Here is a 4,582-nt window from a genome sequence, read left to right as displayed (position 1 = left end):
AGAGCGACACATAAGATGATAACAGGTGAGGAGAGGAGGGGGAGGAGCTTTGGAGAGCGGCGGGGCCACAGGTGGCCTCTCTCCACTCCATCAGGTGCAGGAGATTGTGGTCCACGGGGAGAAGAGGAGGATCGATGGGTGGAGGACAGATGGAGACGCAGCAAACAAGAGGAAATGATCTTCTTCAAACATGTCCTCCTCTGTCCTCTGCTCGTCCATCAGCCTCAACATGGACTCCTCCTCTGACTGTCTCTGACTTTTACCTCCAGCTCGTCTTCCCTCCACATCACACAACAAACCACAGACATGCTGAAACTTTACAGTCTTTCTTTCTATAAACTGATGTGGAGGAGCCGCTCGACACAGAGAATGGGCTCACAGTGGGAATATAGACTGTAATCAGGTGACTGTGGAGTGTGTGTGTGTGTGTGTGTGTGTGTGTGTGTGTGTGTGTGTGTGTGTGTGTGTGTGAGATGCATGCTTTCACACAGTAGTCAAAATATCTTGTCTTGTTTTCTCTCTGTTAAAACAAACGTGTTTTTTTTGGTCATTTTTTTGTCAGTATTTGGTGTTTTGGGTTCATTTTGCTGTAATAATGTGAGTGAAGAAAAAAGGGAAGGTTGCAAACTGGGAACAAAACAAAATCAAATCTTCTTAGTCTTTTTTTGTCGTCTTCATCTTCTTCTTCTTCCTCATCATCGTCTTCGTCTCCTCCTCTCAGAGTGGGAACACCTGATCATCATCTGAGTCAAAATGTTCGAAGATAGAACTTATTAAGAAAAGGTTTTGCATTAACGTACATGACATCATTTTAATGTGAAGAGTTCATGTGTAAATTGTTTAGTCTGATTAAATTAAATGACTTATTTTTTTACTCACTGATTCTTCATGAAGACAAAAAATACCTTTAGTGAGCATAAAGACACTTTTAGAGGTGTTTTTTCTAAATGTTGATGTTTCCTTTAAAAGTGTAAAATGTGATATTAATATAATAAAATAATAAAACTACACTGAAGGATTTCTTGGCATGTTGTCTGTGTGGTGAGCAGCCTTCTATCACAGTTTGAATATATGGATATAAATGAAAACAGATTCACTCTGTTGATGAAAATATGATGACATCATCACCTCCAGCAGCAGCTGGTCTTCATGAGTAAATATGAAACTCAGGACTGTGAACAGGCAGCGTGTCCATCAGGAGCTCAGCTGATGGTCGGCAGCATCCGTCCCAGAGTCGTCATGGCAGGCAGAGACGGCAGGAAGCTCATCAATGATGGTAGAAACCACCAGACTCTGGTCCAGGAGCTCCTCCAGAACCAGAACACCTCTCACACTGAATATTCTCAAATATCTAAACGCTCTCAATTATTTCTATTACCAGCAAAGACTCATGAATTCTGGACCAGGATCCGTTTCTCTCTTGGCTGCGATGGAACTTTAGATCCTGGCACGACGTGATTGGTCGCTTCCTCCAGCCAGAGGAGAGTCATCGTCCACTCAGAGACCTCAGTGTGTTCACGACTGGTTCAGACAGCCAGAGTCCACGAGAGCTCTGGACAAATATACCAAACAGGAAGTAAAAAGCAATGAACACAAGATGTTTCTCTCCTGCTTTTTCAAGGATCTAAGCAGATTAATGAGTCAACTAACAGAAATATAATCTGGCTCCATGCAGCTCGTCCAGCGTAACTGAAGCCGTGTTATCTTTCATCATGAAGCTGTTCCAGCGGCCCGATCAGCTGCAGGATCATGTAGTGGAGCTCACACAGCGACAGTAAAGCCTCCTGCCTCCTCTGACGGCTGATGGAAGGTTTTGTCGTGGAGCTGTCAGAGCTCATCAACACGTGACAGTCGTGGAGAGAAGGCAGAAAATGTTTCAGGGCTACGAACACCTCCAGGAGCTCCAAGTCATGTGTTTTGGCCAAGCGGAGCCGTGATGGCCGTTTGTGGTTGTCCAGCATCCTGCCGGCAGCCCGGAGCCCATCAGACTGCTGAGACAACTTTCCTGCTGGACGTTGCTTCCAGCAGAGCGACCACACTGAGAGAAGGTCTGTGTGTTCTGGCTGAGCGAGGTGATGCAGACTGTGGTCGGAGGAAACAGGACATCATCTGGTTCAGCCGGCTGAGTGGACCTGCTGTTGTTACACTCAGACTTCACTTTTATTAACTGCAGGATCCAAACAACAAATGTGTTCTCACAGAAACGTCCTCCAGAGAAACTGAACCAGACTGACTTCAGTTTGTGCTGATCTGGAACCTTTCAGAGTTTTTATTTTCTCACTGCTGCTTTTTGTTTTTGTCGACGGCTGTAATCACTTCTTCAGTTTTACTGTTTGGTTTGTTCTTCATTGTCAGTGTGGAACAGAAAGACAGCAACTGTTTTATGACAGGAACACAATTAAAGAAGAACAGTTTTCCTTCCTTTTCCTTCTTCGTTGGTTTCTTCTGTTTTCCGTTTCCTTCCTTCCTTTCACCTCCTACACCAACAGCAGCTTCCTTTCCTTCCTTCCTTCCTTCCTTCCAGCAGTCGTCTGTTAAAGCTGATATGTGCAGCTCATTCAGTCTTTCAAATGATTCTAATGATTTAAGTGTTTGCAGATGTCGAACTGGAGGACGTATTCAGAGAAGTAAAAATACCACAAGGTGTGTTTTCTATCCACCTGTTTCAGACTTCACCTGACTTCATACCATCAGGAGGAGATGATGACTGAGTTTTACTTTTGGGTGAACTGCTCCTTTAATGTCATCTGAACTGGATGCTGTGAGCTTCAGTCAGTCAGAGTGAAGGTGAGACGTCAGAGACCTGCAGCCTCCCTGCTGCGCACATTAAGCTGTAAACCCTGCGAGTCTGAAACGAGCAGCGTTTAAATCCGACAGACGCGTCACTGAGCGCCGCCGACACAAAGTCTGCTGAACAACACACCAGATTCAATTACACAAAGATGATGTCTGCTCACAGGAAGCGATTGTTTGAATAACTAATAAAACTTCTTCTCATGTATCTTGGTGGTGATCTTAGTAATTATCATTCTGGTCTGCATCATTATAAACATGTGCTTTATCACTGCTGGAGATAAAATCAACATAACTGGATCCTGCACATGATGGTGAGATGATGCAAACATGAAGCTTTTGAGTTTAACAGGTCTTAACAAACCGCACAGTCAGACGCTGAGTTTCCCTCCATGAACTAATGTTTGTGTTTCAGGAGTTTGACATTCGGGCTGGAGGGCAAACAGTCTGTGTTTCCTCTGAATCACACAATCAGTCACCAAATAACATGTTGGTGTTTTACGTTGCTGAAAAAAGTACAACAAAAATAGTCTAAACTTTACTTAGTGGTGACTATCATTAGCATGTTAGCATTGCCTCTGTCATGTTAGCATGGTAATGTTAGCTTACAGCCTCACAGACTGTTGTGACAAAAGTTGTCCAAGCAAGAACACAAACACACATGACGACGTGCGCTCTGAGCTGCATCAGAATCAGATCGTCAGCCGAAGTCGCTCAGAGTGAAGCAACCAGACGAGCTCAGCGTTCTCTGGTTGCTTCGTGCTGCTGTGGCGCTCAGACGGCTCGTGCTCGAGTTACTCTGCGACTTCAGGTGACACATTCCAGAAAGCAACAAGGCGACGAATCAGTCATGCGTCCCTCAAAGCGTCTACGATTCTGAACCATGTTTTCGTTGCCTGAGAATCACAAATCTCTTTCATACGTTTGGAAATGACAGCAGCTTCGCTCCGCCTCCAGATCAGAGCAGTTTGTTGTGTGTAAGCACCCGGAGCCTGGAGGTCTGCAGGTCAGCCGGGGCAGAAACGCAGAAATTCATTAGATTAACGACTGACTCATGAGGCTCTGCTGTCCTGAACGTCACTAATTAAAACCCTGGACTGGAACAAGTGAAATTTATTTTAAACATGCTAAAATAAATCTTCTGACCAATTATGTGTTTTGCTGCTTCACAGTTATTTTGAGCTGCATTTTAAATTCCATTCATCACTTTGGAGAAACAGCTGCGTCTGGCTGCCGGCTGCATCACAAAACTTTTACCTCCCTGTCAGCTGAAGTGGAGTCGACACTCCCGACACTCCCGGTCCCTCCTGGCCCTTCCGGGCCTCCTGGTCCCTCCCGGTCCCTCTGGTCCTGGCTTTTGTTTGGCGATACAAATTTAGCTCCCTTGTGGCAAGAACATCAGCACTTTTACTGAATCTGTTTTAGACTTTAGGAACAATCAGCTCACATGTTACAAGCTACTGGTGGTTTTAGCGGTCAGAGGAGGTTCTACAGGTTCTACAGGTTCTAATAATAAGCAAATAAATTCATCTATCAGTGTTTTTATATGCAAAGACAGAAAGAAGTTTATGTAGAACATTTGCTGAATTAACAAGAAGGTCCAAATAATGCAGAATGAGTCAGAGACAGAGTTTCACAGAGTTTATAAAGTGTCTCCAACTCAATAACTCACTAAACTGACACATTTGTTAAGGGAGTCTGGTGCTGCTGAAGTCACTGCTTCACTGTTTGGATCAGTTAAACAAACATTCAAACCTGAACCTGTTTCTACCTGCCTGCACCTGCTCAC

General features: G+C 44.5%; 1 long non-coding RNA gene across 1 annotated transcript; it reads right to left on the bottom strand.

Annotated features, from left to right (window-relative positions):
- Positions 1-213: 213 nt before the first annotated feature.
- LOC119029726 lies at positions 214-1,260 on the bottom strand. The gene is made up of 2 exons (XR_005078060.1): positions 1,129-1,260; positions 214-743 (listed from the first exon to the last, which is right to left on the bottom strand). It is a non-coding gene; the product is annotated as an uncharacterized LOC119029726 (long non-coding RNA).
- Between the last annotated feature and the right edge of the window lie 3,322 nt (positions 1,261-4,582).

The sequence above is a fragment of the Acanthopagrus latus genome, chromosome 12, assembly GCF_904848185.1.
Source record: "Acanthopagrus latus isolate v.2019 chromosome 12, fAcaLat1.1, whole genome shotgun sequence".
Classification (NCBI taxonomy): Eukaryota; Metazoa; Chordata; class Actinopteri; order Spariformes; family Sparidae; genus Acanthopagrus; species Acanthopagrus latus.
This window is presented reverse-complemented; position numbering and strand designations above follow the sequence as displayed.